At 40.5% G+C, this 24,814-nt stretch overlaps 1 pseudogene across 1 annotated transcript in view; it reads right to left on the reverse strand.

The window, feature by feature from the left end:
* Nucleotides 1-482: 482 nt before the first annotated feature.
* LOC309796011 (coiled-coil domain-containing protein 150-like) overlaps nt 483-24,814 on the reverse strand; it is an 80,126-nt pseudogene continuing 55,794 nt past the window's right edge. The window contains exons 16-25 of the transcript XR_014296236.1: nt 18,465-18,634; nt 17,315-17,408; nt 16,345-16,514; nt 15,301-15,427; nt 11,805-11,999; nt 11,295-11,363; nt 11,041-11,202; nt 10,233-10,315; nt 1,211-1,321; nt 483-918 (exon numbers count right to left, since the gene is read on the reverse strand). The product of XR_014296236.1 is annotated as a coiled-coil domain-containing protein 150-like (transcript). The remainder of the gene's footprint in view (nt 919-1,210; nt 1,322-10,232; nt 10,316-11,040; nt 11,203-11,294; nt 11,364-11,804; nt 12,000-15,300; nt 15,428-16,344; nt 16,515-17,314; nt 17,409-18,464; nt 18,635-24,814) is intronic.

Here is a 24,814-nt window from a genome sequence, read left to right on the forward strand (position 1 = left end):
CTGAGTCTTATATTTGATATTCTAATTTTATAATTGCTCATTTGATTTAGGTCCTAATACTATTATCAGCAGCTACCATTACTTGAGCATCAATTAAGCCAGGTATTATGCCAGCTGTTTACATACTTTAAATCTGGATTACTTAATCTGAAATGAGAATATAAAGCTGAATTTATTGCTTACTATAGTAAGGGAGAGCTACATTGGTCAGGCATAATCTCCTGGAACAGAGTTGAATAAACTTCTTTGTAAATGTCCAAGGAACCTGCAAATACAACCTCTGAGATATCTTATATACGAATAGAGATATGGTCTTATAAAAGGTGTGCTAGTAATTACCCAGAATAGAAGGGTATATGTTTACTAGACAGTGGGAGAGTTTTTACCACTTTTCAGGTGATCGTATTTCCAGGGAGTATCTACTAGATGTTAGACTAGGACATTTCACTGAAATAAAGTATCATATCATTTAGTTGCCAAATCATCCAGTACCTCATTAAATGCATTTTGATAAAATTTACTTAAAACAATAGCCAGGTATCATGCAACAGCATCTCCTATCATACAACGCATTAATATAAATTTACTGGGTGGAAAATGGGGAAAGGGACAAAAAAGATGGGGTGGTTCTGTATTGATATCAAAGAGTTCATAAAAGGATAAACTCAGGTCCAAAATCTTCAGTCCACATCAAAGACTTCATGTCCTGATGACAGTGGAAACAGCCCAGCACTAGTTGCTGGGCTCAGGGAATCAGGGTGATGTAGATGTTCTAAGCGAAGAAGCTCCTCTGTCAAGGACACCACCTCTCTTTAGTTCAGAATGACACTTCTTGGGCACAAGCCTAAGATTCTGTATATTCTCCCATCGATGTAGAGCAGACTGATCAGATATGCTGCTGTGCCTTTTATCTTGGTCCTATTGGAAAGAAAACACACCCCAAAACTGTTAGAAACTAACTGCAGAGCTGAGAACCTATTTTGTCTTTATGGACGTCATTTTTTTTTTTTTCAAGATAGGTGGTTCTAAACTAGACAGCTTGGGAGAGGTAGAACTTTTAAGAAAGAAATTCAGTTCATTGGTTTTCCAAACAGTAGTTTAAAGAGATCTACAGATTAGTGGAGAGTAGCTGGATGAAGAGAGAACTTGTGTAATTAGAAATCTGAGAAGGAACAAATCCAGAATTGCTTAAGACAGACAAATATTCCACCTCTTTCCGCCACCTGTCTTCCCTCTGCAATGGGTTTTTGGTCAGCTCAAGTTGTAGGCCATCGCATTTGCACTTAAACCAGCGCCAAGCTTCTTCCAGGTTAGCTGTTATCTGCACATACAAATGTTCTCATTAAAATTTACAAGGAACACTTAATCTTTTTGTGTATTAGTTCAAGAGACTCTTTTTTTTTTTTTTTTGTGGTACACGGGCCTCTCACTGTTGTGGCCTCTCCCGTTGCAGAGTACAGGCTCAGGACACACAGGCTCAGCGGCCATGGCTCACGGGCCCAGCCACTCCGCGGCGTGTGGGATCTTCCCGGACAGGGGCACGAACCCATGTCCCCTGCATCAGCAGGCGGACTCTCAACCACTGCGCCACCAGGCAAGCCTGAGACTCTTTTTACACTGTATAATTTAAAAGCTTTATTTCCCCCCACAATTAGCAAATGGGCTTCATATTAGTTAAACTGGAAGTTTTCTTCCCATAGTCGCCAGTTCAAGAGACTTTACGTAGATATTAAAAGACTCAAATTCTAACTGCATGGTCTTTGCAACCTGTTTGCATAATAAACATCCTCCTATAGATGAGAGAATAATTTCTGAATATGGAGTTAAACAATGAATGCAAACCTGCTGATTTTCATGCATTTGTTAATATTTCCTGGATGTGAACTGAGGTGAGAGGGCTCGGGAGAAAGTTAAGATAGGAGTGAAAGTACAAGATGGCATTGAAAATTCATGTGGTAGTTCAAACCACACTTTGAGTTCTGTTCTCTAAGACTAAACACTTCTCCAAAGTCCCTGAACTGTAAAGCCTAGAATTTCCTGCTGTGCTTTATAAAGGTAATAGAATGAATTAGTAAAAACACTGGACCAGCTTAGTGAAAATGGTATTTTTTATTTCCTTTATCAAAATATTTTATACTTTAGCTCCTAAGCACAAACTTCCAAATGATCTGTTAAGACTTGAAAACAGTCCCTCTAATAGTCTGCCTTTGAAGATGATCTAGAATCAGTATTCATTTACTTGACAAATATTTATTGAGTGCCTATATGTGCCTAGCACTTTTCTATGTATTTGGGATATTTTGTTATTTTGAAGGTAGAGCCAACAGGTTTTTATTATATATAAAGGTTGCTTCAAAATAGCTGCAGAACATATCCTCTAGAATAAAAAGTAAAATGACTGGTTTTCCCCCTTTGATTATTTATGTTTCATGGACAGCATTTTCATGTTTTAACTCTGAGGTCTCAGAGACTAGTGTATTTCTCTCTTGCTTGGGAGAAGGCAAGTTCGATGAGACGAGGGGCTTCTTCTGGCTTATTCACCCTATAGCTCCGTCACCTAGCACGGCACCAGCCATATAATAGGTCCTTTATAAATTTGTGCTACTATGTACTTGTCCCATATTAACCAGGTCACAGTGTGAGTAGAAAATAGTGAGATAAGAAAATAGAGCTCTGCTTGTCATTTAACTTTTAGAAAGCTACAAAGCTAAAGTATTTTCCAGGTCTGTTTGTGCATCCTGACGACAGACACACTCCCATCCACCCCCAAACCAAACCCCACTTTTCTCTTTATCAGAAGTGGAGGGAAAGATGCTTGAAATGACATTCATTGTACAGCATGTCTCCTCTTGTATGGTGAATGAGAACGGAGCCAACATTTATTGAAACTTACTCCAAGCCATCTATCAGAGTAACAGTGGTAGGTAATAACTTCCTGACTATTATAGAAGTGGTAACTGATGAGCTACAGAAAGTAAATGTAACTTCCTTAAGGGCCCAGTAAGTGTCATTGTTGGCAAACTCACAAGAGACGAGTCCATATTCCTTTTAATTAATTACTTACTTACTTAAACATCTTTATTGGAGTATAATTGCTTTACAGTGGTGTGTTAGGTTCTGCTTTATAACAAAGTGAATCCGTTATACATATACATATGTCCCCATATCTCTTCCCTCTTGCATCACCCTCTCTCCCACCCTCCCTATCCCACCCCTCCAGGTGGTCACAAAGCACTGAGCTGATCTCCCTGTGCTATGCAGCTGCTTCCCACTGGCTATCTATTTTACGTTTGGTAGTGTGTATACGTCCAAGCCACTCTCTCACTTCATCCCAGCTTACCCTTCCCCCTCCCTGTATCCTCAAGTCCATTCTCTAGTAGGTCTGTGTCTTTAGTCCCGTCTTGCCCTTAGGTTCTTCATGACCATTTTTGTTCTTTTTTTTTAGATTCCATATATATGTGTTAGCATATGGTATCTGATTTTCTCTTTCTGACTCACTTCACTCTTTATGACAGACTCTAGGTACATCCACCTCAGTACAATAACTCAATTTCGTTTACTTTTATGGCGAGTACTATTCCATTGTATATATGTGCCACATCTTTGTCCATTCATCTGTTGATGGACACTTAGATTGCTTCCATGTCCTGGCTATTGTAAATAGAGCTGCAATGAACATTGTGGTACATGACTCTTTTTGAATTATGGTTTTCTCAGGGTATATGACCAATAGTGGGATTGCTGGGTCATATGCCAGTTCTATTTTTAGTTATTTAAGGAAACTCCATACTGTTGTCTATAGTGGCTGTATCAATTTACATTCCCACCAACAGTGCAAGAGGGTTTCCTTTTCTCCACACCCTCTCCAGCATTTATTGTTTGTAGATTTTTTTTTTTTTTTTGCAGTACGCGGGCCTCTCACTGTTGTGGCCTCTCCCATTGCAGAGCACAGGCTCTGGATGTGCAGGCTCAGTGGCCATGGCTCACGGGCCCAGCTGCTCCGTGGCATGTGAGATCTTCCCAGACCGGGGCATGAACCCATGTCCCCTGTATCGGCAGGTGGACTCTCAATCACTGCGCCACCAGGGAAGCCCAATTGTTTGTAGATTTTTTGATGATGGCTATTCAGACTGGTGTGAGGTGATACCTCATTGTAGTTTTGATTTGCATTTCTCTAATGATTAGTAATGTTGAATATCTTTTCATGTGTTTGTTCGCCATCTGTATCTTCTTAGGAGAAATGTCTCTTTAGATCTTCTACCATTTTTGGATTGGGTTTTCTGTTTTTTTGATATTGAGCTGCTTGTATATTTTGGAGATTAATCCTTTGTCAGTTGCTTCATTTGCAAATATTTTCTCCCATTCTGAGGGTGGTCTTTTCATCTTGTTTGTGGTTTCCTTTGTTGTGCAAAAGATTTTAAGTTTCATTAGGTCCCATTTGTTTTTGTTTCTATTTCCATTTCTCTAGGAGGTGGGTCAAAAAGGATCTTGCTGTGATTTATGTCATAGAGTGTCCTCTAAGAGTTTGATAGTGTCTGGCCTTACATTTAGGTCTTTAATCCATTTTGAGTTTATTTTTGTGTATGGTGTGAGGGAGTGTTCTAATTTCATTCTTTTACATGTAGCTCTCCAGTTTTCCCAGCACCACTTATTGAAGAGGCTGTCTTTTATCCAATGTATATTCTTGCCTCCTTTATCAAAGATAAGGTGACCATATGTGAGTGGATTTATCTCTGGGCTTCCTATCCTGTTCCATTGATCTATATTTCTGTTTTTCTGCCAGTACCATACTGTCTTGGTAACTGTAGCTTTGTAGTATAGTCTGAAGTCTGGGAGCCTGATTCCTCCAGCTCTGTCTTTCTTTCTCAAGATTGCTTTGGCTATTCAGGGTCTTTTGTGTTTCCATACAAATTGTGAAATTTGTAAGTTGCTTTGGGTAGTATAGTCATATTCACAAATGTTGATTCTTCCAATCCAAGAACATGGTATACCTCTCCATCTGTTTGTATCATCTTTAACTTCTTTCATCAGTGTCTTATAGTTTTCTGCATACAGGTCTTTTGTCTCCTTAGGTAGGTTTCTTCCTAGGTATTTTATTCTTTTTGTTGCAATGGTAAATGGGAGTGTTTCCTTAATTTCAATTTCAGATTTTTCATCATTAGTGTATAGGAATGCAAGAGATTTCTGTGCATTAATTTTGTATCCTGCTACACTACCAAATTCATTGATTAGCTCTAGTAGTTTTCTGGTAGCATCTTTAGGATTCTGTATGTATAGTATCATGTCATCTGCAAACAGTGAAAGTTTTACATTTTATTTCTGATTTGCATTCCCTTTATTTCTTTTTCGTCTCTGATAGCTGTGGCTAAAACTTCCAAAACTATGCTGAATAATAGTGGTAAGAGTGGGCAACCTTGTCTTCTTCCTGATCTTAGAGGAAATGGTTTCAGTTTTTCCCGATTGAGGACGATATGCCTACTTCCTGGAGGGTTTTTATCATAAATGGGTTTTGAATTTTGTCAAAAGCTTTCTCTGTATCTATTGAGATGGTCATATGGTTTTTCTCCTTCAGTTTGTTAATATGTTGTATCACATTGATTGATTTGCATATATTGAAGAATCCTTGCATTCCTGGGATAAACCACACTTGATCATGGTGTATGATCCTTTTAATGTGCTGTAGGGATTCTGTTTGCTAGTATTTTGTTGAGGATTTTTGCATCTATGTTCATGAGCGATATTGGCCTGTAGTTTTCTTTCTTTGTGACATCTTCGGTTTTGGTATCAGGGTGATGGTGGCCTCATAGAATGAGTTTGGGCGTGTTCCTCCCTCTGCTATATTTTGGAAGAGTTTCAGAAGGATAGGTGTTAGCTCTTCTCTAAATGTTTGATAGAATTCATCTGTGGATCCATCTGGTCCTGGGCTTTTGTTTGTTGGAAGATTTTTAATCACAGTTTCAATTTCAGTGCTTGTGATTGGACTGTTCATATTTTCTCTTTCTTCCTGGTTCAGTCTCGGAAGGTTGTGCGTTTCTAAGAATTTGTCCATTTCTTCCAGGTTGTCCATTTTATTGGCATAGAGTTGCTTGTAGTAATCTCTCATGATCCTTTGTATTTCTGCAGTGTCAGTTGTTACTTCTCCTTTTTCATTTCTAATTCTATTGAGTCTTGACTCTTCTTCCTTTTTTTCTTGATGAGTCTGGCTAATGGTTTATCAATTTTGTTTATCTTCTCAAAGAACCAGCTTTTAGTGATATTGATCTTTGCTATTGTTTCCTTCATTTCTTTTTCATTTATTTCCAATCTTTATGATTTCTTTCCTTCTGCTAACTTTGTGGTTATTTTGTTCTTCCTTCTCTAATTGCTTTAGGTGTAAGGTTAAGTCATTTATTTGAGATGTTTCTTGTTTCTTGAGGTAGGATTTTTTTGCTATAAACTTCCCTCTTAGCACTGCTTCTGCTGCATCCCATAGGTTTTGTGTCATTGTTTTCACTGTCATTTGTTTCTAGGTATTTTTTTGATTTACTCTTTGATTTCTTCAGTGGTCTCTTGGTTATTTAGCTGTGTATTGTTTAGCCTCCATGTATTTGTATTTCCTACAGATTTTTTCCTGTAGTTAATTGATATCCAGTCTCATAGCATTGTGGTCAGAAAAGATACTTGACATGATTTCAATTTTCTTAAATTTCCTGAGGATTGATTTGTGACACAAGACATGATCTATTCTGAGTGTTCCATGAGAACTTGAGAAGAAAGTATATTCTGTTGTTTTTGGATGGAATGTCCTATAAATGTCAATTAAGTCCATCTTGTTTAATGTATCGTTTGAAGCTTGTGTTTCCTTATTTCTTTCCAGTTTGGATGATCTGTTCATTGGTGAAAGTGGGATGTTAAAGTCCCCTGCTGTGAATGTGTTGCTGTTGATTTCGCCTTTTATGGCTGTTAGCATTTGCCTTATGTTTTGAGGTGCTCCTATGTTGGGTGCATACTTACAATTGTTATGGCTTCTTCTTGGATTGATCCCTTGATCATTATGTAGTGTCCTTGTCTCTTGTAATAGTCTTGATTTTAAAGTCTATTTTGTCTGATATGAGAATTGGTACTCCAGCTTTCTTTTTCTTTTCATTTGCATGCAATATTTTTTCTATCCCCTCACTTTCTGTCTGTATGTGTCCCTAGGTCTGAAGTGGGTCTCTTGTAGACAGCGTATATATGGGTCTTGTTTTTGTATCCATTCAGCCAGTCTGTGTCTTTTGGTTGGAGTATTTAATCCATTTATATTTAAGGTAATTATTGATATGTATGCTACTATTACCATTTTCTTAATTGTTTTGGGTTTGTTATTGTAGGTCTTTTCCTTCTCTTGTGTTTCCTGCCTAGAGAAGTTCCTTTAGCATTTGTTCTAAAGCTGGTTTGGTGGTGCTGAATTCTCTTAGCTTTTGCTTATCTGTAAAGGTTTTAATTTCTCTGTTGAATCTGAATGACATCCTTGCTGGGTAGAGTAATATTGGTTGTAGGTTTTTCCCTTTCACCACTTTAATTATGTTCTACCACTCCCTTTTGGGTTGCAGAGTTTCTGCTGAAAAAGCAGCTGTTAACCTTATGGGGATTCCCTTGTATGTTATTTGTTGCTTTTCCTTTGCTGCTTTTAACATTTTTTCCTTGTATTTAATTTTTGATAGTTTGATTAATGTGTCTCAGCATGTTTCTCTTTGGGTTTATCCTGTGTGGTACTCTCTGTGCTTCCTGGACTTGATTGACTATTTCATTTCCCATGTTAGGGAAGTTTTCAACTATAATCTCTTCAAATATTTTCTCAGTCCCTTTCTTTTTCTCTTCTTCTTCTGGGACCCGTATATTTCGAATGTTGGTGTGTTTAATGTTGTCCCAGAGGTCTCTGAGACTGCCCTCAATTCTTTTCATTCTTTTATTCTGCTCCCTGGCAGTTATTTCCACCATCTTATCTTCTAGATCACTTATCCATTCTTTTGCCTCAGTTATTCTGCTACTGATTTCTTCTAGAGTATTTCTAATTTCAGTAACTGTTTGTTTGTTTGCTCTTTAATTCTTCTAGATCCTTGTTAAATGTTTCTTGTAATTTTTCCATTCTGTTTCCGAGATTTTGGATCACCTTTACTATCATTACTCTGAATTCTTTTTCAGGTAGCTTGCCTATTTCATCTTCACTTATTTGTCTTTTAGGTTTTCACCTTGTTCCTTCATCTGTAACATTTTTTTGTCATTTCATTTTTTTTTGATGGGTGGTGCTGTATTCCTATCTATCTTACTGGTTGTCTGGCCTGAGACGTCCAGCACTGGAGTTTGCAGGCAGCTGGATAGAGCCAGGTCTTGGTGCTGAGATGAGGACCTCCAGGATGCCTCACTCCCCTTAATATACCCTGGGGTTTGAGGTTCTCTGTTAGTGCAGCAGACTTGGCGCTCCCACCACAGGAGCTCGGGCCTGACCTCTGTCCTGGGAAACAAGATCTTGCTAGTTTTGTGGCATTGTAAAAAATAAAAAGAAAAAGGAAAAAAAGGACCAGAGCAGCACAATATCAAAGAATAAAAAAATAAAATAAAATTAGAAAGATAAAAAATATATTAGGAAATATAAAACTATAATTGAAACAACTGCAACAAGGTAAAATAAAACTGCAACAGAAAAAAGAAAAAAAGGGGGGGTACAAGCCAAAAGGAGAGAACAATAACAAAGTATAAAGAATAAAATAAAATTAGAAAAATAAAAGATTAGGAAATATAAAAATATAAGAGAGTCAACAAGGTAAAACAGAACCCCAATCTAAGAGAGGGAAAAAAAAGCCTTAGCTATGGGGGGGTGGAGTTTAGGCAGGGGTGGAACTTAGGCAGGGGTGAGGTTTAAGGTGGGGCAGGACCTAGACTCAGGACCCCCATAGCAGGAAAAGGCCCTGGGGGTGGGGCCTAGGTGGGGTGATGTTCAAGTGTGGGGCAGGGCCTCTGCTTAGGACCTGGGTGGAAGGAAGGGAGGGCCTCTGCAGTGTGGAGTTCTGGAGTTTGGAGGTAAGGCCCTGAGTGAGGGTGTGTGGGTGGGGTTTAGGCCCAGTGCCTTGGAGGGGATCTCTGAGTGTAGAGGTGGGGCCCTGGGTGGGGGGCATAGGGGCAGGCCTTGGGCTCTGCATAGTAGGAGGGAGGATTCGAGGATTAGGCCCAGGAACCCAACAGGGAAAGCGCTGGCCCTGTTTCCTTCTATTCCTCTGTGCCCTCCCCCACTGTCTGCTCCAGGGTATCCCCCGTCACTGCAGGACCCCTAACCATGGGTGCATCCCGCTGGGTGTAGGAACTCCTCCCCTGCCCCAGCCACCACTCAGGGGTGCCAGTCCAACAGGTCCAGCCTTTACTTTTGCTCCCTCAGGACCCGCAGAGCTGGAGGAGGCCTCAGTGAGTAGAGGGTCAGGCCCAGGATCTCAGCAGGCTCCCAGGGGCCAAACTGGGCAGGAGAAACCTGGCCCTGGTCCCTTTTGATCCTCTGCCCTCCCAGTGGTACCAAAACTTCCCCCTTCAGGCATGCAATCCCTTCCCCTCCCCTAGCTGCCGGTCAGGTGGCAGTCCAGTCCCACCTCAGCTTCTACTCCCACATCACTCCCCCCCACGCCCCATGTCCTACCTGGCCTCTGGGGGTTCCTCCCGTCCCATTAGGTGTCCGTGGTCCCCCAGGTGCCCTCGTTGTGAGGAGACGCGAATTCCGCATCCTCCTAGTGCACCGTCTTCACCCCGCCCCGCCATATTCCTTTCAATATACCATTCTGACAGCCATATTATCATGTAACTTAATGGCTACAAAAGGGATAAACTGGCAGCAATGTCACTGAGATACCTTTAGCTTAAGAATCTCTTCTTTTTTGAATTTTATTTATTTATTATACAGCAGGTTCTTATTTGTTATCTGTTTTATACATATTAGTGTATATATGTCAATCCCAATTCCAGGGATTTCTGGAATTTCAGAGGCTTGGATTACCAAGTTAATATTAGTCAATGTCAATCAATATTTTAGCATTCTATGATGTCTCATCAAGACACAGAATTTTAATCTAAAACTATTCTTTATAACGGAGGCTGTACTAGGGTATTGGTTCTTGCCTTTTGCACTCCTGACAACTGTGTTACTGAAGGATATTACACGGACTTGTGTTTCAGGGTCATCGTGTCTGAGGAAGCTTGTCTAAGTCTTCATGTCCGTGGGTCTGGCTTACCTGTTCTGATTCCACACTAGCTTCTTTCAGTTTATCCTCTGTTGCCTCTTTACATTTCTTCAGGTGTCTGTTTCTTCCAATTCCTGAAAACGTGATACAAAGATTTTTTACTAACTCCCCATGTACTATATATGGAAGAAAAAGCTTCAATATTGTAATAAATGAGCAACCAAATTATGAAAGTATGATGGGGTACTTTCTAACTCCAGGTGCTACCAGACTATAGGATAAAAACTATTATTTTCAGTTTAACCTACAGTATACATTTGTGTATATGATTATAGATTTGGATTTACAGATTCTCCTGAGAAAAGATGATTAACATCTCTTTCCAGAACTGGGGAATACTTTTCATAGCAGACAATCTCTGTTGGAAGGCAAGAGCTTGATGGTCTCTTGAAGTCCCTTTTCCATAATAAAATGTGCTTTTCATGAGGTTGGGAGTAGATAAAAGTCCTGTAACGGCAACAGATGTATCTGAGCTACGGGGAAGAACCAAGGGGTGTAAAGTTCCTGAAAGACTATGAAGTTCACAAGTCTTACTTAGTAACTAGTACTTTGCATATGTGAGCTTTAGCCGTTCTTCAAAAATGAGTATCATTTTTATTAAGTTGAACATGAAGACGAGGTGCCATAGTCAAAGCTCCAGGCTTCATTCCTAGATATGATTCTAAGGACTTAGCTAAGATGAACGACTTGTAAGTTTGTCTTCTTCTATAGAGCCTAGAAAAGCCAGGTGCCCTCATGCTGGGTTTTGCACATGGCCTTTGCTGGTAATCTCTGAGATGAATCTTAGGAACCCTTTTACCTGGCACCGATGCTCCAGCTCCCACCTCCTCTTCTGCTCGGCCTCGAGCTGCAGCTCTTGCTGTTTATTCTGAACTGACAGATCATGTTGGCTCTTAGCCAACAGCTGTATCTCCTGATGTAGGTGAGTCATTTCAGATACACATCTCTGGATACTCAGTGACTGGTAGGGCACAAAGAGGGAGACGGTTGGTGAACCTGTCCAAGTTTGGGATTTCATGTGAATGGTAAACAGAGTGTGTGGAAATCATCTACCCGTTCATAGCTGTTTTTCTGATACTGATCCTTAATTAGCTCCATTTGCCTCAATTCTGTTTCTATTTGCTGAAAGTAAAGGTGGAAATAACATAGAAAGATGATCAGTGGAAAAACTGGCTTGCTCTTTTTGCCTATAGGCTGACAGAAAGAATCCCACATGAGATCCACAGTTACCAGTTCCTACTGGGCTCTCCTTCCCATCCAGCCCCCTGACCCCGAAAGAGCAAAGTCTTGTACAATCACTGTGGAAGAGACAGCTGGGGAGCCAGAATGTGACACTGGCAGCTAACGAGAAACCAAACATTGATGCAGCAGTATCTCTGTGGGAAAAAGTGTCTCCCCCCACCTCCCCCCAGGCAATCTGCCCACTTCCCAGGTGTAGCTGTAATTCCCAGAGAACACATGGTGGTGGTGGGGCTCTGAAACCATCTTCCCCAGACACCACTGCCTGCCTGGATCCTCATCAGATACTAAGGAGGAGAGGAGAGTTAGGCTTTCTCATACAACCTTCCTCTTCTCTATGTTCTGAGCATTATTCGCCTTAGCTGATAAGTGGAACTTAATTTGGGCCTTTTGATCCTTTATTTTCTCCTTGCTGCTGTTCAGTACCTTTTCCAACTCTGTAAGTGTCTGCCACAGCTCCCGGTTGGTCCGGGATACTTCCACTGATCTGAAGTTGCTTTCATCAAGGGCTTTCTTCAGCTGTGGGATACAAAGGGAAAATTAAAACATTTTAACCTTCCATTCAGTAAGAGAAGCTTATGTTTAGCTGTGTCCCTATATTTTGTTCTCTTTGGACCTTTCTTTTAAAAAGGAGGTTAAGTGATGGGACTTCCCTGGTGGTCCAGTGGCTAAGACTCTGTGCCCCCAATGCATGGGGGCCGGGTTTGATCCCTGGTCAGGGAACTAGATCCTGTGTGCCACAACTAAAGATCCTGTGTGCTGCAACTAAGACCTGGCACAGCCAAATAAATAGATATTTAAAAAAGGAGGGTAAGTGAGGCAATAATAATAAGGAGATTTGTGGAGAAACACTCTCAGTGATTTTCATAAATTTTAACACTAAAGAACACAATTTTTCTTAGAACAGATAATGTAAATGTATGTTCTCCATTTGCTTTCTAAGAGCATGGCTTTGGAATCAGACAGAAGTTAAAATCTCAGCTTCACCACACACTAGTCAAGTAATTTCAGATAATTAACTTCCCTAAGCTTCAGGTTCATCACTGGAAAAGTATGAGAATAGCCTACTTCATAGGATTCATGTAACAGTTAAACAAGAGGAGGCAGAGAAGGAATATAGAGCCTGGCACACACTAATTGCTCAGTGCTCATTGCTGTGCTTTAAAGGTTTTTTTGTTTTTTTGTTTTTTTTTTAAACTTAAGCTCGTCTCTTTCTGTCACTTGTGACCTCATGTATGGAGAAGCGAAAATAAATTATATGGAGTTTATGTAAATACACCTGTCAGTTATTGACTATCCTTGCATGTATTTTTATAATATTGCTTTTTGTCTATTGAGGTCTAGCTGATTTATGATATTATTAATTTTAGGTGTATGACATAGTGATTAAAAATTTTTATAGATTATACTCCAGTTATTATAAAATACTGGCTATATTCCCTGTGCTGTACAATATGTCCTTGTAGCTTATTTACATAGTAGTTTATACTTCTTATGAATATTGCTTTTGGTTTAGAAAGTTTAATAAACTTGTCTAGTGGGAAAATAACATAGTGATTACTATTCAAAACAAGACAACAGGCCCACAATGAAGTCACTTATGCTAAACCTTATGTCACCAAACTGAGACTTAATTACAGTTTTGGCTCTCCCAGAAAAGGACTCTTAAACCAGTCAATCAGGAATGGCCTGATCAGCATTAGGTTAGTAATCTGCCTGACAGACCCCTGCCATCCCTTAAAGGAAGTAACTCTGCTCCTAGTAACTAATCTACTTTTTTGCCTAGTATAACTTCCTTGTTCCTGCTCCCCTCTGCCTATAGAAGTCTTTCATTTTATACAACTCCTCAGAGTGCCTTTCTATTGCAATCGATTGCATACTGCCTGATTCAAATTGATTTTTGTTCAAATAAACTCTTAGTTTTATTATTCCTCAATTTATCTTTTAACATTACTTAAATCATTTTACAGAGTTCCCCCTCTTCCTCATATGCCCTTAAATGAGTACCACGTGATTTTTAGGAAGAAGACACGGCAGCTGAGAAGGGAGACATTAGGAGGGTGATATTCTCTGTGGCTGGTAAGTATTTAACATGTCAAAGAAAAAAGTCAAAATTATTTGTTACCTTTTCTCTTTATAGTAGCTCATTCCCTCACATCCTAACCTCACAGTACAGTGTTAGTCTTTTATTATCACCCAACTATATTTCTGTTAGATATTCCACCATTACCTCAATTAGAGCTTTGTCAAAACTGGGTAAGCCCTAAAAACTAACTCTCAAACCCACCCTCGAAAGCAGTTGTGATGATTTCCATTTTGATTGAGGAAACTGAGACTCAGATGTCAAGTCATCTGCACAGATAGTAAATTTACACATTGCTAATAAGAGGCAGAGCTGGGAGTCTTAAACAGTGCACCCTGAGCCCACCCCTGCCACTAACTGCTCAAGACATCACACTCATACTGTTCCTTGGTCTCTCCTGCACAAGTTCACCATCTTTACTGATCCCTGTTAAAAGGATTTAAACTTTTAAATATTCTGAACCTCTCTGAATAAAAGTACTTTTAATTTCAGTGCCCATTTTTGTTTCCCCCAGAAATTATTTTTATAATATTTTTAACACTTATACAGTGCTTTTTCAATTTACAAAGCACCATATAAACGGTTGAATCTGATTTTGTGACTGTGCACTATCAAGTACAATTGCTAAATACACTGAATTTGGCAAAATACAGACTGGCCACCCCAACCAAGTCTTGGGATTATTTTAATTACTCCCTCCCCTTTGCTTATGATATATTTAGTGTCTGATTTTTCTATTAATTAAAATGGATTTTTGACTTGATCGTTCTCTATTTTCAACAGAAACACTTTGCTTGGCTCTAATCATCTGAAGCCCAAAGTTACTGCTCTAGTTCCCCTTAGCCTCCATGTTTCCAGTTTCTCTTCATTCTTACCTACTCTCCACTGCTAACAGACTAACCTACCTAAAATTGTGCTCCCAGCCTCCTCAGAAACCTACAGTGCTCTACTTGTACCTAATACTTTCCATCCAACATTCTGGTAGTCAAGGCCATCTACCAGCTGGTCTCATCTAAGCTAACCCCTTTTTCTCAGAAATTTCCTAAAGTCTCTGCTCTGATCAAGAGAGGCAAATCCTTTTTCTTTGCTCACATGTCCTATTTATTTCTGTAACTAAGCTTTGTTCATCCTCTTACACAGAGTGTCACAGCCCTGTCAGCTCTGCCAGCCTCAACCCTGTATAATTTCGTCAAGCTTCCCCTCTTCTTCGATCACGCAACCAGCCTAAAACAAACTTTCCCTTACTTTTGAATTCCTTTAAAATTGTACACAGATTCTAGCTATCCAGGAAACATCTTCTGATGTCTTCCTAGTTGTCTCATGTAAAGAGTGGAGATGACAATTAAATAAGGGGTAATTTAGCACGGACCACATCTTCTTCTGTTTTTACTTGTGCCTCTCAGGAGGAGGTAGGTGCATGATGGATGCTAGTTAAGTGAATTGAGGAGACAGGTGATTTGCCATCTGTTTAGCAGATGGCGGTCTCCTTCCCACTCAGTTATTATTCTCCAATGGGAAGGCTGTCACCAAGGCATTCCTTCATTGGGCAGATAACTGTATACCAGAAACTTTTTGTGTGTTAATTTACAAACGGCATAGAGATGTGTCTGGCTTTCTGGCAAAAGGGGGATTAGAAGAACCAAAGAACAACTGTAGCCATTCTCGGAAATCCTGTGGCTGGTTCTCCTCTTCAAAGGCATTCACCTAGAGGGAGACTTTTGTCACTTGCCTCCATACCTCAGTCACTTCCCGTTGTGCTGCTTTCTTTGCAGTTTCTCTCTCAATTTGAAACTGCTTTCTTAGAGCATCTATGCGTTCAGCATGCAATTCTGCTTCTATTTTGGATTCTTCACTCATCCATTCTCTGTTTTGAAAAAGAGACATGATAAATCACCTTTAGAAAACATCTTAGTAGGCGTCATTTACCAATGAGAAGCAGATCAGTCACCAGGTAAAAATCACTGATCTGGAACTCATTAACAGAAGAAGAAATAAGCATTTACCTACAGCATTAAAAAACAAAAAGTTATTCAATATAAAGAGATCCACCCAAAAGAGTGAAACACATACTCTTGTTTTAACCAATACTGAGTAGTCTTGAGCCAGCAACATTTCACCAGAATATAAAATTTGTACAGATTACAAATATGAAAAATACCTTCTTTGCTTTAGCTTATACTTGTCTGCTATATCAGTATGTTCACTACGTGAAAGGAATAAAGATCCACGTGCACAATGCATTTCCCTTGGGTGTAAATTTTCATGGGATGTTATTAATATCTAAATCCTATTTGCCTAGATAAAGTTTAACAAAAAACTTTAGTGCCTTGACCTGAACTTGATGGGTTTGACCTAACTAATCTCAGGAAAAAAGTTGAAAACAATGAATGGTTTAGCAGCTGCTTAAATGGAATTATCCCACCCCTGGAGGGATTATTCCCATCCATGCTTCTGTTTCTCCTTTTCCAAATCATTCTTTTAAAGGACACATAAGCTTCTGATAGAAAAGGTTTGGCAGAAACATGTAAGTATCCCTTCCAACTTGGTTTCAACCTTCATGTACAGAAGAAGACCGACACTAGATGAGGGAAGAGCTGAGAAGGAGCGTACCTCAGCCAGCTAATATCTGCTCTGCACAACTATGCCTGCTTCCTTCACATGGCTCTGCTGGGAGTACTAGCTCAAAGTACGGAAAAAGGGTTTAACTGGTTTATGTTAATTAGCCAAACTTTCTCTCCCAGAGGCTCTTCCCTAATTCCACTGTGACTATACTTCCCTTACATGAAGGTTTCCAAATTCCGTTGCTCAAGTTCTTTGCTTTCCAATTTCTCTTGAACAGGATCAAGCTTTGTTTGCAGCTGATGATTTGTCTGGAGAGCTTGCTCCAGGCTCATAGCCAGTTTCCTGTTTTCTTCTCTAGCTACATCTAGAGCTTTTTGTAGAGCCTCCATCTAAAAGAGAGAAGAAAGAAGATTGTTTTTAATTCCACTTCTTGTAACAGATACAAGAAGTCCATAACACTGTATATTCACTCTTTAAACTTTGAAACAATAATTATTTGGAACCAGAACCAAAGACTCCAGATGCCTGGAATATATATATGCGATAACTTATTACAGACAGTCCTTAGGTGACTCTTAGAAGGTGATGGGAAGGGTATGCTCCACTGGTCACTAGAGAGTTTTGGAAAATAGAGCCAACTTATTTATCCTAATTTCTAAGGTTTTAAACCAGTTAAACTCCCCTTCCTGATCCTATGACCCTCTGGTCTCGCTGCCTAGAGAGATAAGAACTGGTAACTGTTCCTTGTATATCCTTCTAGAAAAAGCTTTTTATAGGAAGTATCTCTATTTTATATGTGTGCATACGTGTAGATACATATTCATGTGTGTATACACCTATAAACATGTGAGTATGCCTCCTTATTAAGTGGGATCACTCTAGCTACTTCTGACTAAAGTTATGTTGTTTTCTAAGCCCTTTAACTTCACTTATGCATTAATACATGAAAAGAATGCAGACCATATAAGACAAAGAGAGTTAGGCATAACTATGGTCCTGGTTTGCCAATAAATGGTTCACTGTAAGATCACAGACCCATTTCTCATTTGGAAATATGTCACTGTTCAAAACTCAGACTTGAATGGAAAGGAAATTTACCTGATTGTTTTACTCCATTTTTCCAAAATAGCAATATCCCAATAAAATAAAAAAATATCAACATTATCATCTATAAAAACCTGGCTTCTACCTTACTGTTGTGCTGGGCATGCACGACAAGGATTCTGGTCCGCCACTGGTCCACTTCTGCTTCCAGCTTCTGTACCCGCTGTTGATTTAGAGCCCTGTAAATGAAGGGCACAGGGAGAGTGACCATAGAAAAGTACCATCTAGGAGTGATACCACTGGGAGTTACAGGGCACCTTCCAGGAAGCCCAAATGGCATATGTAGTGGGCTACAGATGCTCAGAATATCTGAGAGTTGGCAGGTGACAATTAGTAGCCTCAGCTTCAGGTTAAGAAACTAATTTTCCTATGGATTAAAAACTTGTCCCATTTATGATTCAATTTGGCTTTATATATTAAAGTATTAGCACATGTTAATGACTAACTTATGGGCTGGTAACTTTATACTATATATATATTACTAGTACAAAAATATATCACCTCTGTATGGACTGGCTTGCTGTTGAGATTTCTGCTTTTTACCCAGAATTTTATTGTGAATAGTAAACTATTTTTAATACCATCGCCTTGACTTTTTTTTAAGTTCAGAGGTAATACAGATCCATAATATGTAAAAAAAAACAAGCACAATGAAGAATATAAAACTCACTTGTTCTCCCATAACACAGAGGCAATATGCACCACTAATGTGTTACAATATGTCTTAGAGGTCTGATTAAACTCAAACCATTTGTTCATTAACCTAAAAGGAAAACTTTTATGTAATTTTTGAAACATTTAAAGGAGTTCACTTACAAAACATGGCTAAAAGTAGTTCTCAGAATGATTCATCTAAAATAAATAGGATACTAATAAATGGATAATTAATTCAAACAGAAGTAGACACTTGGCTTTAATTTTGACAATTACCATTCTGTAGACCCAAGGGCAGGTATAAATGGTGTAGAAAACAGCAAGGATAAAACAGCATATAACACATGAATTTCTAGAATACATAATTATTTACATCACTACAAAATATGAGAATTTTTGGATATCATTTTTATTTATAATTCCAGATTTTCCTGAATTTGCTAGTTCTTTAAATTCCATTTTACTACTTTATTTTCACAAGGGAATCAATAGAAAATGACTGTTTCTTGACTGCACTCTGTTCTTTACTACAAGGCAGCAGAAAAATACAAGTACAAAGACAGAAAAATAATCTCTGGTACCTTTCTTTCTTGAGGCCTGCAGTCTCTGCATCCCTCCGCCCAAGCTCTATTTGCACTTTTTCCAGAGCGCCTTGTATCTTACTGTGAGAAGCCAACACATTCTCCAACATGACTGTAACTTTGCAGTTGTCTTCTTTAACTTCTGCCAGTTGTTGCTGAAAGTTTCCCACCTAATAGAAAATGAAATAAGACAAAGATATTTGATCCTTTCTGGTTATTCTTCTGCTGAGTCCCATGACTTCTACAAGAGTATGGAAACCAGGTCTGGTAGAATGCTAAGAGGAATAATTAAAGTATATTTTATATTTATTTTGTTTCTTAAGTTATTCTGACTTTGAGAAAAAGAAAACTAGACCCTAGATCATATGGATCCTATGAACAACTCTGCAGTGCATCCTAACTATTGTCATGTCACAGAACATATATTAACTAGAGACATAAGGACCAATAGCTTCTTGGGTCTAGAGGTGGTCCCAGACTGGCCTGTGCTAGCGCTCCTCAGCTATCTTACCATGGGGTCCGAAGAAGATAACACATTTGAAGCCCATCAGAATTATCTGAGGAAAGAGGACCATAAGTGGAATCTGCTGAAGAATGATGTGACTCACAGCCCTCTTCAGAGGGGCAAAATCTAGCACCTGCTGCCAAGAATTTTGGGGGGCCCCCGGAGGAAGATGGGGGCCCCCGGAGGAAGATGGCGGAAGAGTAAGACGCGGAGATCACCTTCCTCCCCACAGATACATCAGAAATTCATCTACACGTGGAACAACTCCTACAGAACACCTACTGAACGCTGACAGAAGACCTCAGACCCCCCAAAAGGCAAGAAACTCCCCACATACCTGGGTAGGGAAAAAGAAAAAAAGAATAAACAGAGACAATAGGATAGGGATGGGACCTGCACCAGTGGGAGGGAGCCGTGAAGGAGGAAAGGTTTCCACACACTAGAAGCCCCTTCGCGGGCAGAGACTGCAGGTGACGGAGGGGGAAGCTTTGGAGTAGCGGAGGAGAGCACAGCAACAGGGGTGTGGAGGGCAAAGCGGAGAGATTCCGGCACAGAGGATCGGTGCCCTCAGGCACACACCAGCCCGAGAGGCTTGTCTGCTTGGCCGCCGGGGCGGGCGGGGATGGGAGCTGAGGCTCGGGTATCGGCTTTCAGTTGGAGAGCAGGGAGAGGACTGGGGCTGGCGGCAGGAAGAGAGCCTGAAGGGGTTAGTGCACCACGGCTAGCCCGGAGGGAGTCCGGGGAAAGGGTCTGGAGCTGCCGGAAGAGGCAAGAGACATTTTTTGCTTTTGTTTCCTGGTGCAGGAGGAGAGGGCATTAAGAGGGCTGCTTGGGCCTCCCTGGTGGCGCAGTGGATGGGAGTCCGCCTGCCGATGCAGGGGATACGGGTTCATGCCCCGGTCCGGGAGGATCCCATATGCCGCGGAGCGGCTGGGCCCGTGAGCCATGGCCGCGGAGCCTGCGCATCCGGAGCCTGTGCTCCACAACGGGAGAGGCCACAACAGTGAGAGGCCCGCATACCGCAAAAAAAAAAAAAAAAAAAAAGAGGGCTGCTTGGGGAAGTGCCGGAGACAGGCGCAGACCTCGGAGACAGGCGTGGGACGCTGGGGCTGCTGCTGCCGCCGCCGCCGCGGGGCCTGTGTGCGAGCGCGGGTCACTGTCCGCCTCGCCTTCTGGGGGGCCTGTGCACCCCGCCACTGCTGGGGTGCCGGGACCCGGGGACGGCTTTCCCAGGAAAGCGCACGGAGCGCCTCGGGCTGCTGCAACGTTACGCCGGCCTCTGCCGCCGCAGGCCCGCCCCACACTGCGCACCCCTCCCTCCCCTCTGCCTGAGTGAGCCAGAGCCCCCGAATCAGTGGCTCCTTTAAACCAGTCCTGTCTGAGCTAAGAACTGACGCCCTCCAGCGACCTACGCGCAGAGGCGGGGCCAGGTCCAAGGCTGAGACCCGGGAGCTGTGAGAGCAGAGACAGGGAAATCTCTCTGTGCAGCCTCGGAGGCAGCGGATTAAAGCTCCACGGCCCATTTGATGTGCCCTGCATCTGTGGAGTGCATAAATGGACAGCGAATCATCCCAAATTGAGGAAGTGGACTTTGAGGACAAGATTTAAGACTTTCCCCCCTTTTCCTCTTTTTACAACGAATTATCCCAAATTGAGGAGGTGGACTTGGAGAGCAAGATTTTTTATTTTCACCCCTGCTCTCTTTTTGTGAATGTGTATGTGTAATCTTCTGTGTAAGATTCTCTCTGTATAGCTTTGCTTCCACCATATGTCCCAGGGTTCTATCTGTCCGTTTTTTTTCAATAATTACTTTTTAATTTTAATAACGCTATTATATTTCATACTTTATTCTATTTTACTTTACCTGCTCTTTCTTTCTTTCCTACCTTCCCTTCCTCCCTCCCTCCCTCTGCTCCTCCTTTCCTTCTTTCTTTTTCTTTCCTCCCTCCCTCCCTCCCACCCTTCTTCTTTCCACTTTCTTTTTCTTTCCTTCCTCCCTCCCGTCTTTCTTTCTTTCTTTCCTTCCTCCCTCCATCCCTTCTTCCATTCACTCTTCCTTTTGCTTTCATTCCTCCCTCCCTCCCTCCTTTCTTTCTTTCTTTCCATCCTTCCTCCCTCTCTCCCTTTCTTTCTTTCTTCCTTCCTTTCTTCCCTTCTTCCTTTCTTTCCCTCTTTCTTTCTTCTACTAATTCTTTCTTTCTACTTTTTCTCCCTGTTATTCTGAGCCGGGTGGATGAAAGGCTCTTGGTGCTGCAGCCAGGAGCCAGTGCTGTGCCTCTGAAGTGGGAGAGCCAACTTCAGGACACGGGTCCACAAGAGACCTCCCAGCTCCACATAATATCAAGCAGCGAAAATCTCCCAGATATCTCCATCTCAACACCAGCACCCAGCTTCAGTCAACGACCAGCAAGCTACAGTGCTGGTCACCCTATGCCAAGCAACTAGCAAGGCAGGAACACAACCCCACCCATTAGCAGAGAGGCTACCTAAAAACATAGTAAGGCCACAGGCACCCCAAAACACACCACCAGACGTGGACCTGTCCACCAGAAAGACAAGATCGAGCCTCAACCACCAGAACACGGGCATTAGTTCCCCCCAACCAGGAAGCCTACACAAACTACTGAAACAACCTTAGCCACGGGGGACAGACACCAAAAACAACGAGAACTACGAACCTGCAGCCTGCAAAAACGAGACCCCAAACATAGTAACATAAGCAAAATGAGAAGGCAGAAAAACACACAGCAGGTGAAGGAGCAAGATCAAAACCTACAAGACCTAACAAATGAAGAGGTAATAGGCAGTCTACCTGAAAAAGAATTCAGAATAATGATAGTAAAGCTGATCCAAGATTCTATTTCCAAGATCCAAAATCTTGGAAATAGAATAGACAAAATGCAAGAAACAGTTAACAAGGACCTAGAAGAACTAAAGATGAATCAAGCATCAATTAAAAACACAATAAATGAAATGAAAAATACTCTAGATGGGATCAATAGCAGAATAACTGAGGCAGAAGAACGGATAAGTGAGGGGGAAGATAAAATAGTGGAAATGACTGATGCAGAGCAAAATAAAGAAAAAAGAATGAAAAGAACTGAGGACAGTCTCAGAGACCTCTGGGACAACATTAAATGCACCAACATACCAATTATAGGGGTTCCAGAAGAAGAAGAGAAAAAGAAAGGGACTGAGAAAATATTTGAAGAGATTATAGTTGAAAACTTCTCTAATATAGGAAAGGAAATAGTTAATCAAGTCCAGGAGGCACAGAGAGTCCCATACAGAATAAATCCAAGGAGAAATACGCCAAGACACATATTAATCAAACTGTCAAAAATTAAACACAAAGAAATCATATTAAAAGCAGCAAGGGAAAAACAACAAATAACACACAAGGGAATCCCCATCAGGTTAACAGCTGATCTCTCAGCAGAAACTCTACAAGCCAGAAGGGAGTGGCAGGACATAATTAAAGCGATGAAGGAGAAAAATCTGCAACCAAGATTACTCTACCCAGCAAGGATCTCATTCACATTTGATGGAGAAATTAAAACCTTTACAGACAAGCAAAAGCTGAGAGAGTTCAGCACGACCAAACCAGCTTTACAACAAATGGTAAAGGAACTTTTCTAGGCAAGAAACACAACAGAAGGAAAATACCTACAATAACGAACCCAAAACAATTAAGGAAATGGGAATAGGAACATACATATCAATAATTGCCTTAAATGTAAATGGACTAAATGTTCCCGCCAAAAGACACAGATTGGCTGAATGGATACAAAAACAAGACCCATATATATGCTGTCTACAAGAGACCCACTTCAGACCTAGAGACACATACAGATTGAAAGTAAGGGGATGGAAAAAGATATTCCATGCAAATGGAAATCACAACAAAGCTGGAGTAGCAATTCTTATATCAGACAAAATAGACTTTAAAATAAAGACTATTAGAAGAGACAAAGAAGGACACTACATAACGATAAAGGGATCGATCCAAGAAGAAGATATAACAATTGTAAATATTTATGCACCCAACATAGGAGCACCTCAATACATAAGGCAAATAATAACAGCCATAAAAGGGGAAATCGACAGTAACACAATCATAGTAGGAGAGTTTAACACCCCACTTTCACCAATGGACAGATCATCCAAAATGAAAATAAATAAGGAAACACAAGCTTTAAATGATACATTAAACAAGATGGACTTAGTTGATATTTATAGGACATTCCATCCAAAAACAACAGAATACACATTTTTCTCAAGTGCTCATGGAACATTCTCCAGGATAGATCATATCTTGGGTCACAAATCAAGCCTTGGTAAATTTAAGAAAACTGAAATTGTATCAAGTATCTTTTCTAACCACAATGCTATGAGAGTAGACATCAATTACAGGAAAAGATCTGTAAAAAATACAAACACATGGAGGCTAAACAATACACTACTCAATAACGAAGTGATCACTGAAGAAATCAAAGAGGAAATTAAAAAATACCTAGAAACAAATGACAATGGAGACACGACAACCCAAAACCTATGAGACGCAGCAAAAGCAGTTCTAAGGGGGAAGTTTATAGCAATACAATCCCACCTTAAGAAACAGGAAACATCTCGAGTAAACAACCTGACCCTGCACCTAAAGCAATTAGAGAAAGAACAAAAAACCCCCAAAGTTAGCAGAAGGAAAGAAATCATAAAGATCAGATCAGAAATAAATGAAAAAGAAATGAAGGAAACGATAGCAAAGGTCAACCAAACTAAAAGCTGGTTCTTGTAGAAGATAAACAAAATTGACAAACCATAAGCCAGACTCATCAAGAAAAGAAGGGAGAAGACTCAAATCAATAGAATTAGAAATGAAAAAGGAGAAGTAACAACTGACACTGCAGAAATACAAAAGATCATGAGAGATTACTACAAGCAACTCTATGCCAATAAAATGGACAACCTGGAAGAAATGGACAAATTCTTAGAAATGCACAACCTGCCAAGACTGAATCAGGAACAAATAGAAAATATGAATAGGCCAATCACAAGCACTGAAATTGAAACTGTGATTAAGAATCTTCCAACAAACAAAAGCTCAGGACCAGATGGCTTCACAGGCAAATTCTATCAAACATTTAGAGAAGAGCTAACACCCATCCTTCTCAAACTCTTCCAAACAATATAAGAGGAAGGAGCACTCCCAAACTCATTCTACGAGGCCACCATCACCTTGATACCAAAACCAGGCAAGGATGTCACAAAGAAAGAAAACTACAGGCCAATATCACTGATGAACATAGATGCAAAAATCCTCAACAAAATACTAGCAAACAGAATCCAACAGCACATTAAAAGGTTCATACACCATGATCAAGTGGGGTTTATTCCAGGAATGCAAGGATTCTTCAATATACGCAAATCAATCAATGTGATACACCATATTAACAAGTTGAAGGAGAAAAACCATATGAGCATCTCAATAGATGCAGAGAAAGCTTTCGACAAAATTCAACACCCATTTATGATAAAAACCCTGCACAAAGTAGGCATAGAGGGAACTTTCCTCAACATAATAAAGGCCATATGTGACAAACCCACAGCCAACACTGTCCTCAATGGTGAAAAACTGAAACCATTTCCACTAAGATCAGGAACAAGACAAGGCTGCCCACTCTCACCACTGTTACTCAACCTAGTTTTGGAAGTTTTAGCCACAGCAATCAGAGAAGAAAAGGAAATAAAAGGAATCCAAATTGGAAAAGAAGAAATAAAGCTGTCACTGTTTGCAGATGGCATGATACTATACATAGAGAATCCTAAAGATGCTACCAGAAAACTA

Source organism: Mesoplodon mirus, assembly GCF_964341445.2.
Source record: "Mesoplodon mirus genome assembly, chromosome: 20".
In the NCBI taxonomy this organism is placed as follows: Eukaryota; Metazoa; Chordata; class Mammalia; order Artiodactyla; family Ziphiidae; genus Mesoplodon; species Mesoplodon mirus.